Below are 16,317 nucleotides of genomic sequence, written 5' to 3' on the forward strand. Positions count from 1 at the left end.
CCCAAATCAGGCTCCCTGCCCCTCCTCCCTGCTCTTGTTCTCTCTCTCTCTTTTTCAAATAAATAAATGAAATGTTTTTTTAAAAAAATAAGATACAATGAGACACCTGGGTGGCTCAGCAGTTGAGTATCTGCCTTCCGCTCAGGGCATGATCCCAGAGTTCCAGGATCGAGTCCCACATCAGGCTCCCTCCAGGGAGCCTTCTCCCTCTGCCTATCTCTCTGTCTCTCTCTCTCTCTCTCTCTCTCTGTCTGTCTCTCATGAATAAATAAATAAAATCTTTAAAAAACTAAGATATAGCTAAGATAAGTAATGAAAGCTACACTAAACAATAGAATTTTAATGCAGACAAAGCAGCTTTATATTAGAAGAAGATGCCAGCTAGGATTTTCATCGTTAAAGAGGAGAATCCAATGCCTGGCTTCAAAAAACAGGCTCTTTTGTTAGGAGCTAATGCAGCCTGGTGACTAAGTTGAAGCCAGTTCTCATTGACCATTTCCAAAATCCTAGGGCCCTTAAGAGTTATGCTAAATTTACTTTGCCTGTGCTCTATCAATGGAACAACAAACCCTGGGTGATAGCACATTTGTTTGCAACATGGTTTACTGAATATTTTAAGCTCACTGTTGAGATCTCAAGGGAAAAAAAGATTCCTTTCAAAATATTACTGTTCATTTGACAGTGCATCTGATCACCCAACAGATCTGGTGAAGACATACAGATTAATGTTACTTTCGTACCTGCTAACACATTTATTCTGCAACCCATGGACCAAGGAGTAATTTTGACTTTCAAGTCTTATTATTTAAAAAGTACATTGCATAAGGCCATGGCTGCCACAGATAGTGACTCCACTGAGGGATCTGGGCAAAGTAAACTGAAAACCTTCTGGAAAGGATTCACCACTCTAGATGCCATCAGGAACATTCATGATTCATGGGAAGAGATCAAAGTATCAACATGAACAAGAGTTTGGAAGAAATCGATTCCAACCCTCACGGATGACTTTGAGGGGTTCAGGACTTCAGTGGAGGAAGTAACTGCAAATGTGGTGGAAATAGAGAACTAGAATTGGAAGTGGAGACTCAAGATGGAACTGAATTGCTGCCATCTCATGATAAAACTTTAGTGTAAGAGGAATTGCTTCTTATGGATGAGCAAAGAAAGTGATTTTTTGAGATGGAATCTACTCCGGGTGAAGATGCTGTGAAGATTGTGGAAATGACGACAAAGGATTTAGAAATCAGCTGGTAAAGCAGCAGCAGGGTTTGAGAGGAATGATTCCAATTTGGAAAGAAGTTCTGCTGTGCACACATGCTGCAGAGAAATCATACGTGAAAAAAAAATTATCAAATGTTGTGACAAATTCCATTGTTGTCTTACTTTAAGAAATAGCCGGGGGATCCCTGGGTGGCTCAGCATTTTGGCGCCTGCCTTCAGCCCAGGGCCTGATCCTGGAGACCCAGGATCGAGTCCCGCATCGGGCTCCTTGCATGGATCCTGCTTCTCCCTCTGACTGTGTCCCTGCCTCTCTCTCTCTCTCTCTCTCCTCTCTCATGTGTGTGTGTGTGTGTGTGTCTCATGAATAAATGAATAAAGTCTTAAAAAAAAAAAAAGAAATTGCCACAACCACCCCAACCTTCAACAACCACCACCCTGATCAGTCAGTGGCCATGAACACTGAGGCAAGAAAGGGAAAAAGATCACCAGGAAGATGACCCCTCTTTGGATGCTCAGATGATCGTTAGCAGGTTTTAGCAATAAAGTATTCTTAAATTTAGGTATTTAATTGGTTTTTTAGACATAATGTTGTTGCATACTTAATAGACTACCATATAGTGTAAACCTACCTTTTGTATGCACTGGAAACAAAAAAAAAATTGATTTGACTTGCTCTGTTGCAAAATTCATTCTACCGTGGTGGTCTGGAACTGAACCTGCAGTACTCAGAGATATGCTTACATAAAGGTCTAGTCCCTTTGCCCTTCATAGGACTTAAATGTGGTGACACAAATATGTTTTAAATAATTATGAAAAATATTAGAAATCATTTAGGTTGAGAAAAAAAATGCCAGTCAGATATTGAAAACAGATCTCACTCTATAAAACAGCATATTTCTTATCCAAATTGCATACTGTCCAGACCTCTTCAGCTTGTGAGGTGGTGGGTTATTTTTGGTTTGTTTTGTTTGTTTTGAGGTACTTTTTATCAGAGGCCTCTTATGGAACAAAGGTAATATAACATTCTGAATATGATACTCCAAGATGGAATTTCCAGGTTTGTTGATGTGGATGTGAGGCATTCTTTCTTAAATGTATTGAAAACAAAATATAAAAGCCGAAATTTTGCCTTCTAAAGAACTAATAGCAATGCCAATGGTCCCATGTCAGTCATCACCAGCCTGCTGTTTAAGAGTTGATATTTAGAGGCAAGAAAGTAAAAGTCCAAGAGACAAAACATCTTGTGCATGATACCAGCATTTGTTTTTCAGTGCTATTTGAGAATCAGCTGGTAACTTCCAAGCTCTGCCTTAAATAGAAAATATCACTCTTCTGTGAGTTCTGCTTAACAACAAGGGGAGCTCTGCGGGGACCTCCTAGATTATGCAATAGTGGAAAAGTTTGAGAGAGGCAGAAAGAATCTATTTTGGTTGAAAATGGAAAAGAGTACAGAAATCATCTGAGGGCTCCTGGGTTTCATGTAAAGAAAGAATGTAAAACTGCGTTATCATTTGGGTTCCTTCCATCTTTTTGTATAACAATGTCCGTTTAGATCTGAACTCTGTAAACCCACCCATCTGGAATTTCTAAGAACTTCACCTGCTCAAGGATTTATCCAGTGAATATTCCTCTTTGAAAATGGTACTAAGGAATATTTTTTAAAGATTTATTTGTTCACTATTTTATTTATTTTTAGAGAGAGAGGGAGCGCACAAGCAGAGGAGGAGGGAGAGGGAGGGGGAAAGAATCTCAAGCAGACTCTCTGCTGAGCGTGGACCCCAAGGCTGGACTTGATTTTGACTCTGAGATCGGGACCCCAGCAGAAACCAAGAGCCAGCTGCTCAACCGACTGAGCCACCCAGGCACCCCTGTACTAAGAATATTTTGTAGGAAAATATGACAGTTGGTTATCTCAGTGTCAACATAAGCCAACATATCCCCAAAATACGTATCGACTTGCCCTTGGATTATGTTAAGTTTATGCCATTTTTGAGCATGGCCAAACCCTTTCAATACTACTCTTTTCTTTCTTCTTTCATTTAACAGATACTTATTTGGTGCCTGCTATGTATCAAATACAGTGCTCAGCACCAGGGATATGAGCAACATAAAGATGACCCTGACCTTGTGGAACTTCGGTTTTGTGAGGTCTATGGCTTCATTGAGAATTGGTGGTCTCTGTATAATATTGACTGGTAAAAAGCTTTATGTAGTTATCTTTCACCCACTGTTTAAATTGGAATCTTTTTTCTTTGCTCTAAAACTATTTCAAAAACTGCTCACCTATCCATAGATATACCGCCGCCACATACAACCTCCCACACAGATGGTTCATGGAATGTAGCTTATTTCAAAGGACTCACTCTAGAGTTGTTCCAAAGAAGGCAGCAACTTTAATTACATGTTCAAAGCCAGCCCCCTGAGTGCACAGCAAGGGTAACTGTGATGTTCACACTGGGTGCCAGGCATTGTGCTAGTGCTTTCACTGCAGCGTCTCTGCAAGGCACTTCTCCACGCCTCCCTTTTCCACAAGAGGTAGCTGAGAGTTTTGGAGGTTACTTTTTTCCCAGCCACATAGCTAGTAAATGGCAGAGCCAGAATTCAAACCTCAGACTTTGAGACTCCAAATGCCATACTCTTTTCTCTAGACAGGTTCTGTAAAAGGGAATCCAAGAGGATTGCGCAGATTTTTCTGTTTATTCATTCTGTTTGTTCTATGATGTTTTGCTCAGTTTCATATGGTCTTCAAGAAAGCACCTGAAGAATCAGCTGGTAACCACTGAAGGCGGCTCAGTGGTTGAGCACCTGCCTTCCACCCAGGGCATGATCCTGGAGTCCCAGGATCGAGTCCCACATCAGGCTCCTTGCATGGAGCCTGCTTCTCTCTCTGCCTGTCTCTGCCTCTCTCTCCCTCTGTGTCTCTCATGAATAAATAAATAAAATCTTAAAAAAAAAAAAAAAGCACTTATCACCACTGTCTCAGGGTGAAGCGGTCTGCTTGGCTAAATCTCTGTGTTGTCAAGATGTCCTTAAACTCTGGAAATGATAAGTTTAGTCATATTGTCCATCATTCTGATATGAAGCTGCTTTTTATCTTATCTTTAATAATCTCTATCATATAGAGAAACTGTCATTCTCTTAGACCCAGACTTGCTCAGCTTGCATTCCAGTCTGGCATTAGCATAAGGGGAACTAAATTGTGTATAATAGCTATTAACAATTTCATTACAACTAGCCAATATAATACAGCTGATTCTTGAACCATATGGATAGGAGCTGCAGGTCCACCCTCAATGTAGATTTTTTTTCTATATCCACAGTATGGTGGTATAAATGTATTTTCCTTGTGATTTTCTTAACGTTTTCTTTTGCCTAGCTTGATTGTAAGAACAGAGTATATAATACAAAATATGTGTTAATTGACTATGTTATTGGTAAGGCTTCTGGTCAATGGTAGGCTCTTAGTAGTTTCTAAGGAGTCAGATTTAAATGTGAATTTTCAGCTGCTCAGGGGGACCACACCTCTAACCCCTCCATTGTTTAAGGGTCAAATGTGATAGTCACCACCCTTGGTCCTCTAGGTGGAGTCATGCTAACTTTGCACAGTTCTCCAGCCCCTCCATGCATGTACTTTCATAATTCTGTGTCTTTGCTCATGCAAAGCCATTCACCTGAAATATCTTCTCCCTTTTGTTTTCATCTGGCAAACTTCCTCTCATCCTTTAAAAGGATCCTACAACTCAAAAGGAGTTTTTGTGATTATCCCAGATACTCTAAGCTGAATTGCTTGCTCAAATTGTTGTATTAAAGTCTTATGGTCCTATTACTTGCCCATTACATTGCAGACATCTGTTTGCCATCTCCCCTGCCAGCCAATAAATTGATTGAGGTCAGGAGTGGTGTCTTATTCATCTATTGATATGTAGCATCTCGTGCAAGGCTTGGCACAGAATAGGTGCTCAATAAGTTTTAATTATTGAATGAGTGAAGTGGTGGAGATTTAATACCTATATTTTGAGATAAAAAGTCTTTTGCTGTGTGTCCTATGTAGGGACCTGCTACTTTCCTTTCTCCTCCTGTCTATTTACCATGTAAATATGTATGAAATGTGTAAAACTTCAAGCCAGGCTGTGAGAAAACAGTAAGTCCTTTTTTTCCCTTCTTAGGGGCATCCTTTTGCCTCAGCCCCTCAACTTGATTTACCTCCTTTATCAACATTAATTTCCAATTTTAAAGCATGACTATGATTATTTTCAGCATTTTAATTTACTAGGTATGTCCTTTGGTCATTACTCCCCACATTTTACCCCCAGTTTTTTGTTTGTAGGATCCTCAGCTTGGCCTTTCTGTGCCCTTTCCTGCCTCCCTGGCCCTTTTTCCTCTGCCAATTTTATCTCCTGGGATACCATGGAAAATAAATTCTCCAGAGAGGAAAGCACAAGTGTTAATACAGTCTCTTAAATTCTTTTTCCTTATGCTAAAAACATCTAATTTCTTTAGAGAGTATAAGCAAAACACAAGGGGGCAAATACAGTTACTCATTATGAATAAACACATTGATCCATTATGAATCAATGCAAGAAAACATCTAGGGTGCCCTGGGCGGCTCAGTGGTTGAGCATCTGCCTTTGGCTCCGGTCGTGATCCCGGGGTCTTGGGATCAAGTCCCACGTCAGGCTCCCCATGAGGAGTCTGCTTCTCTCTCTGCCTCTCTCTGTGTCTCTTATGAATAAATAAATAAAATCTTTTAAAAAGAGAGAGAGAGAAAAGAAAACACCTCATAGATGTATGTGTAGGAGGTAGCACAGATGCTAAAACTTAGGCCCCAAAGTCAACCAAACCTGGGTCCAAATTCCAGCTCTACATTTACTGTCTGAGCTACCTCAATTTCATCATCCATAAAATTGGTATTAAAATTCAACTTATGGCAAAGAGTTGTGCCAATTTTTAGCATCATGGTCTTGGATCATCACCTGTTGAGTTAAAGCATTCAAACCAGAACAGCAAGTTTCTTCCAAGTCTAAATTATCCTGTGATTTTGCTGCCTCGCATGCTTCTGTATTTTCTTCTCTTGGTTCCTTTCTTAGATTTATATGAGAAAAGGAGCTACCTATCATTGTTTATTGCCAGCCTTTGGAATTTGCCATTGATTGACATTTCCCTTTCTCCCCAAACTCCAAGTCTCCACAGGTACATACACAGGAACTAGTTATAGGCTTCCAACAACTCTCAAAGCAGCTAAACTGCTTTCTCTTGGCCAGGGGGGTTGCTAGATCCAAGTTTAGATAGAAAATTGTAGTATATCAGAAACATGTTGTTTTTTTTTTTTTTTAAGATTTTATTTATTCATGAGAGACACAGAGAGAGAGAGAGAGAGGCAGAGACACAGGCAGAGGGAGAAGCAGGCTCTATGCAGGGAGCCCGATGTGGGACCCAATCCGGGGTCTCCTTGATCAGGACCTGGACCGAAGGCAGGCGCTAAACCGCTGAGCCACCCAGGCTGCCCCAGCAGCAGATTTTCTAGTCTTCCAGATGATAAAGCATCAGACAAGATAACTACAACTGTAATCAGCAGTGGTTTATTTTTTTTTTTAAGATTTTATTTATTTATTCATGAGAGACAGAGAGAGAGAGAGAGAGGCAGAGACACAGGCAGAGGGAGAAGCAGGCTCCATGCAGGGAGCCCCATGTGGAACTCAATCCCTGGTCTCCAGGATCAGGCCCTGGGCTGAAGGCAGCCCTAAACCGCTGAGCCACCCGGGCTGCCCCCAGCAGTGGTTTAAATCTCACTGGAAAACTGTGATCATTAGGTTATTATACTCAAAAATATGGAGATTGTTAAAGAAGAATTCAAAGTAGAATCAAGCAATTGAAAAACAGAATATCTAAAAACTTTTTTAAAAATTAGAATCTTTAAACCTGGTGAGAAGTGCCAGAAGACAAACTCAGTAATGATCTTCAGACTCAAAAAGTTTTTGCAAAAGAATAGTAACAATTGGGATCCCTGGGTGGCGCAGCGGGTTAGCGCCTGCCTTTGGCCCAGGTCCTGATCCTGGAGACCCGGGATCGAATCCCACATCGGGCTCTCGGTGCATGGAGCCTGCTTCTCCCTCTGCCTGTGTCTCTGCCTCTCTCTCTCTCTGTGACTATCATAAATAAATAAATTAAAAAAAAAAGAATAGTAACAATTTTATTCTCTCTTCTGCACAGAGTAAGAAAACTCCCCTTTGGAGGGCTTGGTGTCAATAATTGCACCTGTTACTTTTCCTCATGACCTTGTGCACAAAATAGTCTGATTTCCTTATCAGTAGTTTTATTGGTCTGTACATTAACTAACATTTATTGGCCTTCTCGAGGTAAGGATATACATGATGAAAGAGTAATTTCTAATGCACTTTCTTCTTACACTATTATTAAGTCCAAAGATAATTATGAAGATCATGGTTGTGTGAGCTCTATGCTGAAAGCCTGCATTTTCACAGCCAGCAGGACCCCTGTTAAACACCATTTCTAGCACTAAAAGAAGAATTCAAGCTGGGACCTCCCAGAGGAGACCCTCCCTCTCGACTGAGGGGGTGGTTACTTGGGCATACCCCAACAGCAGGCCTAAGAATACTTCTGTCTTTTATTCAGGATCATGAAGAGGAAGAGTCTACATAACTGTCGCATGGGAAGAAAATTAAAAGGAATGTTTCCCCCTCAACTCTTTAATATACAAGTCATCCAGATCACCGCAGTCCTCATAGATTGGAAAGGAAAAGCCCCTGGTGAAAAGCAGCTGCAGGATAGAGCAATAAATATAAAGTGCATAGAATCTGTCAGCCTTTGCCAAAAGTGTTATGCACTTTATTATTGCTTCCACTCCTATCAATAAAACCTCATGACGTTGACACTGCTGTCACCCTGTTCAAGATGAGAAAGCTGAAACAATATGGCAAAGGAACTTGCTCAATGTGACAGCCAGAAAGAATCAAACTGTGATTCAAGACTATATTTGTCTTACTCCAAAGCCTGTATTTTTACTGCACTCTGTGGCTCCCCTGACTCAGAGAGACTATAATCAGGACCCTCAGAAGGCTAGTGAAGCTGCTAGACCAGGACAAAGGCTGTGGGGGTTAGCATGCTCCAACTCTCAGAGAGAGGAAGCACATGGTTATCATGACTTGCAACAGCAAAGCAGATATTAAGATGCAACTCCTTGCCAGAGGCTCTCTGCAAAATTCAAACTGTGGGTGAGCAGATCAAAGTGAAAAAGGCCCTAGGACTAAGATCATGGATAAGAGGTCAGCGTGCAATGGCCTTAGCTAAGCATTGTGGAGTGCATAGTCTTGGCTGATTCAAGGCTTAAGCCATCTGTGAAAAAAATAGGAGTAGAACTGAGTTTAGACCTGTTTGGATTGGGTCAGCATCCCAGAATCACAGAGCAGGAACACTGGGCCAGACTGACTCTTTATCCCAGGAAAGGGCTTGTCTGTGCTCTGCTTTCCCCTTAAGTTGCATTTATATATCAGCGAATACAGCTGAGTCAGTGTGTTTAGCTCACAAAGCAAGGCAAGGTTGCATGTGTCCTTAAGAGAGGAAGGCTTGGTTCTCTGCAGAGCATTTGCATTTCTAACAGAGCTAATGTAACCATAAAGGCAATGACACTTATAATCTGCACCATTTGAGGTAAAGATACAAATGGTGCCAACTGACATATATAGATGCAAACCCAAGTGCCAGAGCACCAACCATCTTGCCCAACATTTGCATCTGCTATTCACTCCTTGGTCTTAGTCTATTTTCAATTCAGAGGTGTGGACATGTTGATGCCATATTTCCTTCCAGTAGGATTTCATTTATACACTGTGTGCTTTCAACTGGAGATAATGCTGCACGGTATTCTCTGCACAGTAGGTTAACTTCAATTGAGGCATTAACAGAAATATCTTTTTATCCAAAGAAGCACGTTTGGAAGAACAAAGCAAGCTTTGTTCCTCATCTACACAGTCCTATAAAATGATTTAGTCTTGCCTTTTGGTTTAAAAAGCATGACATTACCCTTCTTTCTTAAAGTGAAAGTTCCTTAAATCAGAGCCATCCATGGCAGGTAAATGATGCAAGTTTAAAGGCTTAGGGTAGAGTTTAGATGGAAAGCTTACCTCTGAGTTCTCTCGCTGTTTCCAGCCCAGGACAAGGAAACAATAAACTCAGAAACTCCTTTGTCTTACCTGAGCTGATGTTGAATTCATCATGGAGAAGAATCATGATGTTTAGTCTCGGAGATTATGTATTTCCCATTTCCATCATATATGGTGCTTTGATTTTACAACAATTAATTGAATCAGCAAATGAATATGTGAGTGCTTACTGACTATAAAGCACTATAGCTAGCATCATAAGAAACATATTACTCAATAATTGCCAAAACCTATAAATGTTAAAATCACATACTCTTTGACCAGCAGTTGAATTTATAGGAATTAATACTACAGATGTTAGTACATACATAAAATGTCATGTGTAAGATTATTCTATAGCAATATTTGTAATAGCTAGTGCTATTGATCATCAATATTGGTTAAATAAATAATTGGCTAAATAAACTATGTTACAGCTTTTCATGAAACTATAAAAAAGAATGAGGGTTCTCTTCCTTTAGCAAGATATCATTTTAAATCAAAACAGGGAAGTTGCAGGAAGGTCTATATAGTACATTATTATTGGTGTTGTATACGATATATTTGAAAAGATGCAAAAGAACTGGTAACAGTGGTTGTCTTCTGAAAGAGAACTGAGTGTATCTTTAAATGCCTCAAATTGGACCCCTAAGGCTTTTTTTATACTTATATACAATATACTGCTTTTTACTGGCCAACCTATAGTCTTTTGACATCAATCCTATGTCAAAAGGCCATATTTGGCTGATATAACAGCCAAATTGCTGAGATCACAGCTCTTATTATGTATTTGATAGTTATTTCTAGTGAAAAGTAGTACAGGTTTTATTTCTATTCATGTCTATTTTATATATTTTTTACAAAAATGTGGAAAATCCCAAGGTACAATTTTTCATCCAATTGGCAATTTATCCAGTCTCTGAATGGCTTCCAGGTCCTTTCCATCTTGGGCAGAATCCAAGCAGAACCTAAAGGAAATTCCCTCCCTCCTTTTTTGCGTGCGTATCCTGTCAATATTGCTAAAAACAATATTTTAGCAAGTCAAGATAAATGCATACGGTTTAAATGTTAAAACTATGTTGGAAATAGATTGCTTGAGAGAAAACAAGACTGCAAATAGAATAAGAAAAGAAAAAGGAATATAACAAATCAGAAAAGAACAAGAAAAATCAAAGATTATAAATTAGTTCTGGCTTTAAAAAAATAGTTCTGGCTTGATGTAAGGACTACTTGTGGGCATTAAGAAACTAAAAAGCCATTAAAAACTAGTTTTAAAATATTCCTGTGGGAGGAGCCAGGGTAGATTTATCACTGCAGGAGGTTGGCTCCTTTGAACTTTGTTCTGAACTTCAAGGCATTCATCTTAAAATGTAGTGTGTGTACCCCAGTGGAGGGTGCAAATGCACACAATGGGATACAAGATGAAAAACCAGAATTTTTATTTTTATGTTTTAATTAAATTCGTGGATGTTTTATGATGTACATAATATATTATTTCAGTAGTATATGTTTTGCATATACGTATGCATACACATAGACACCCACACTAGGATATTGAGTGTTCAAACTTTCTTAGTTAGGGGTGCGTGACCAAAAAGATTTGGAGATCTCAGGACCTCCAGGCTAAGAGTAAGAGAAACTAGAATGGAAGGATCGTGCATTACTGGTGTCCAGGATTACTGACTAAAGGTAAAAGGTTTGTTTTTTAAAAAAGATTTTATTTATTTATTTGAGAGAGAGAGAGAGTGAGTGAGCGAGAGAGCACAAGCAGGGGGAGTGGCAGAGGGAGAAGGAGAAGCAGACTTCCCGCTGAGCAGGGAGCTGGACCCCAGAACCCTGGGATCATGACCTGAGCGAAGGTCGACACTTAACCCACAGAGCCACTCAGACGCCTCGTATGTGGAATCACTCCAAAAAAGTCAAACTCCTGGAAACAGAGTAGAAAAGTGGTTTCCAGGGCTCAGAAGTGAGGCAAATGAGAAGAGGTTGGTAAAGGGTACAAATTTTCAGTTAAAAGATGAGTAAGTTCTAAGGAACTAATGTATAACATGGTAACTGTAGTTGGTGGATAACACTCTAATGTATACTTGAAATTGCTCAAAGAGTAGAACTTCAATATTATCATCAAAAAAAGAAAGAAAGGGAGGGATGTAGGCAGGGAGGGAGCAAGGAAGGAAGGAAGACTGATGGCCTCCACCTGAGCTACCTCCATCGCACCCTGACTATATCTGACTGGAGGAATCCCACTTTCATTTAGAACCCTAGCTACAAGTGATTCTTGGAAAGACGGCTTTCAGCTTTCCAGCCCCTGCTGCACAGAAAGGCATAGGGAGGAACTTTGGAGTACATGTCGAGCCAACGTAATTAGCACCAATGGCATCAGGCTAAGAGAGCCTAATGTGTTCATCTCACAGCAAGCCTGAGCTTGTCAGCAGCACCACCAGACCGTGGGGTCCTGCTAAATTGTAAGCTCTGTAAGGACAAGAGACATCTGTGTATCTATCAGTTAAATTTTCAGAACCCAATACAGGCCTAGTACATATCTCTTGAGTGCAAAACTACTTTAAAAAGTCTTGTAAAGAATGGCTAAGATGTTCATTGTCAGAAAAATATCAATTCAGGTATTGATGTTTCCTCCTCTGCGAACTAGATAAAAATAGTAAAATTGGGCAGCCCTGGTGGCTCAGCGGTTTAGCGCTGCCTTCGGCCCAGGGTGTGATCCTGGAGACCCGGGATCAAGTCCCACATCAGGCTCCCTGCATGGAGCCTGCTTCTCCCTCTGCCTGTCTGTGCCTCTCTCTCTCTGTGTCTCTCATGAATGAATGAATAAATAAACTCTTTAAAAAAATAATAGTAATAAAATAAAATAAAATTTCCCTTAAGAGTTTTTAGTGAGAATTAAATAATGGTGTAAAACACATATCACAATGCCTCGTACATAGCATTCAATAATGTTTTTTTGTTATTGTGTTATTATTATTCCTGCCCTTGTATCTAACTCTTCATTAGGGACCAACCTGCCAGTTGTCACCATGAATGTTTTCCAACTCAGAGACCTACATCTCCATCTCTTACCTGGACAGTGGCTGGGCAAGGAGAGAGAGCATGAATGGGAGAAGAAGCAGAGGGAGAGGGAAAAGCAGACTCCCTGCTGAGTGGGGAGCCTGATTTGGGGCTCAATTCCAGAAATTCTTAATCTCTTCATGTATGATCCCATTTTTTTTATTGTAGAGAATCCTATTCCACTTCAATGTGAAATATGTACACATGTACACTTTGGTTTCTAATTTTCCTAAACATTTTATAATCACAATTTTATTTTATTTTTTTTAAGATTTTATTTATTTATCCATGAGAGACAGAGAGAGAGAGGCAGAGACACAGGCAGAGGGAGCAGCAGGCTCCAGGCAGGGAGCCTGACATGGGACTCCATCCCGGGTCTCCAGGATCAGGCCATGGGCCGAAGACTGCAGAGGTAAACCGCTGAGCCACCCGGGCTGCCCTATAACCACAATTTTAATAGCTACAAAATATGCCAGTACAGGTTATACCATATTATATTTAATCAGTTCTCAATCTTTGGATATTTAATTTTCCCCATAATAACCTGATATGCATCCTTGTGCCTGTCTTTTCCACATTTCATATGATGAGGACCAAAATATATAAATATATCTTGCTCTTCTGACTGAGCCAGTCAGGCACCCTAACCCTTTTATCTGTAAAATGAGGACACTAGGCCAAGAGTGTTAAATGAGTTACCTAAGGAATACAGCTAGTGGCGTTTGAGCTGAGACACTAACCAGGTCTATGACTTCTGCTCCAATGCACCTATATCACAACTCCAAACCACATTTTGTTGCTGTTATGAGGATGAAGGAATAAAGCCTGACTTTTCTGTATGGGCCAAATAAATGGAAGGTATTTATTCCCATTACAGTGTTGTAAAAGAATAATTAGGAGATATTTCTGGACTTGCTCCCCATTAGATCACTTTCATAAAGGGCTTACAACAGGAGTACGTAAAGCCTATATGGGAGACACTGGAAAAAAAAGACAAAAATAAATTGAATAAAAGTAGAAATACTCTACAAAATGTAGATTAATTGCTTATTGTTTTACTTCTTCTTCAATGGAGACATACAATCAGTTGGCCTTAATGGAAGGAGAATGATGAGTTGATTGGTCCACTTGTGTGCTATGTCAGAGAGACCAGAAAAGTGCTAAAGTGGCTTGAGAAATAGGTAAATTCTGAAATTATCTAGCCGAAGACATTATCCTTTTGAACTAAGCTTTTCTTTTTTTTTTTTTTCAGCTTTTCAAAATACAATCATAACTGATGTCTCCAAGATTCTGTTTCTAGGAGACAAACGTGCTTGTTCTTATGACATTAGCACATAGACAAGCAGCTTGTGAAGTAAACCTGGCAAAGAGCCTGTGAAACAAGATATTGATGTGGACTGCACCAGCTATCGCCAAACCCAGGGCAGAAAGGGAAGGTGTTGGGGAAAGGGTCACCTGAGGGGGAAAAAAAAAAAGGTGCAGCAATGGTTAAAAGAAGACAAAATTGCAGATCTAAAGGGGAAGAATTGTGTGAGTTCTGTGTCCTGGGATCCCATTAGCTGGATCCTCTATCAGCACTTCCTCAAAGGGAGGCCTTCCTCATCATCCTCCACAGTGTTTCTCTCCCTCAGCCCCATCTCAACCTGCATGTTCATGAACTCCTTCCCTCTTTCTGCCCCAAGGCTGAGGGTGGCAAAGGGCCCCGGGTCAGAAGGAGGAAGTCGGTGAAGAATAGAGCTGCTCTAAGCAATAGGACTTTAGAAAACAATTTTATTTCCATAAGGGCAGGGATCTTCCTTTCGTTCATGAGTGTGTCTAAGCCATTAGAACAGTGCCTGACTTACTGATTACTTTTAATAAATACTTGTTAAATTTTTAAATGAATGAACCAACTTCTGAGTCTTTAACCCACTGTAATGGTAGCAAATTACTTCTCCTTTATTATTGGGCTCCTTCTCTCCTCCAGGATTTCTAAAATTTAATCATCTTACATGATGTCCTGGAAATAATCTCCAGTCTATTCTGGTGACTAGCCATCCTTGGTGGCCAAGCCCACACTGCTGTTCTGAGGCCTCCAGCTGGCACTCAGGCACTGCGCTGCCTCAAATGGAGCAGAACCTTCTGTGAGGCCAGGAACCCCAGGCCCAAAGTGCACCAGGAGACCAGGTATTTGAGGCCAGGGAGCAATGCACAGCTCCTCTTGCAAAAGAGGCCAACAGCTGGGGCTCCCTTGCTCAGGTTGGGACCCTCATTAATAAGGAGAGTCATGTCTTTCTCTTCTGCTTCTCCAAGCTTGTTTTCTCAAACTTTATCCTGTCTCTAGGTTTTTAACTTTTGGAAACAAAAGCAGATAAAATTTCTAGACTTGCTCTGCATTCTTCCCTTGCTTCCCCCAGGCACTGGCACACAGAGCTTACTGTCAGCTTAAATCGTAGAATGGAAAGAGGAAAATGAAGGGTGGAAAAACAAAACAACAACCTGTAAATATCTCAAAATATTACCCAGCCATATGTATATGGGACCAGATGCACATAGTTTTGCAACTGTGAGCCCTACAGGTTATTCCCTGGACTACAAAAGCATTTTAAAAGAAAGAACAGTTGTATTTTTCTCTGCTATTACCAATATAGAAAGAAAAGAACACTTGGTTTGGCTTTGTTTTGTTTTTTGGTTTAATATCCTCCTATAACTAACAGCTTTAAAGAAACTGATTTCTGGGGCACCTGTGTGGCTCAGTTGGTTAAGCATCTGCCTTCAGCTCAGGTCATGATCTCAGGGTCAGGCCCTGAGGTCCCCTCATCAGGTTCAGTGTGGAGCCTGCTTCTCCCTCTCCTTCTGCTTGCTACTCCCCCCTGCTTGTGTGTGTGTGCACGCTGTCAAAAAAAAAAAAAAAAAAAAATCTTAAAAAAAAAAGAAGAAACAAATTTCTTCCAAAAATTGTTTGGATTTTAAGATGACTACCAGCTCAAAAAGCAAAAGAGACACCTCAATAGAAGGAGATAGACTAGGTTTCAAGGCATTTGACTGACATAAATTTATATTTGTTTTTGTTTTGTTTTTTTTTATAAATTTATATTTGAATCGAATTTAATGGGCTTTCTTTTCTTGTGAGGAGGATGAACATTATTAATTTCACATTTTAATATATCTTGGGAGTGTGTTGAACTTGGATTGTAAAAGCATCTTTCTCCTATCCCACCTAGTTCAGAAAAAATTTCCTGGAAGAAATTCATTTGGAACAAAGAGGAAATGACTATCTGGCAGATAGGGACAAGCAGAATGGGAGGATTCTTTATGATTTGTGGCGTGCGTTTCAAAAATATTGGCAACCATGAAGTCAGGAGGCAGGATGAAATTATGAGGAAGATTGATTTGTTACCTACATAGACAACAAAGGTTTGAAACTGGCCTTTAAAAGTGATTCTTGATCTTTTCTCAAGTAGTAAGAAATAGGAATACTGAAGAAATACTTCATCTGGAATATTTGGGAGGCTATTGCTAAATCCGTGAAGGGACTTCCAATTTCTATTTCTTGTTGCTATCCACTCCCTTTTGCATCCCATCCTGGGTCACCACGTATGTTTCAGAAGAAACCTATGCCACCTGTCTTCAAGAGAAAAAAAATACAAGTAGGAATAATCTTTCATTTTATAAATTTTTTAAAAGATTTTATTTATTTATTCATGCGAGACAGCAAGAGAGAGAGAAAGGCAGAGACACAGGCAGAGGGAGAAGCAGGCTCCATGCAGGGAGCTCGATGTGGGACTCGATCCCGGGACTCCAGGATCATGCCCTGGGCCAAAGGCAGGCGCCAAACCGCTGAGTCACCCCGCATCTGGGAATAACCTTTTATACTGATTGTAATGATCAGAAT

This window comes from Canis lupus, chromosome 27 (genome assembly GCF_003254725.2).
Source record: "Canis lupus dingo isolate Sandy chromosome 27, ASM325472v2, whole genome shotgun sequence".
NCBI classification, from domain to species: domain Eukaryota; kingdom Metazoa; phylum Chordata; class Mammalia; order Carnivora; family Canidae; genus Canis; species Canis lupus.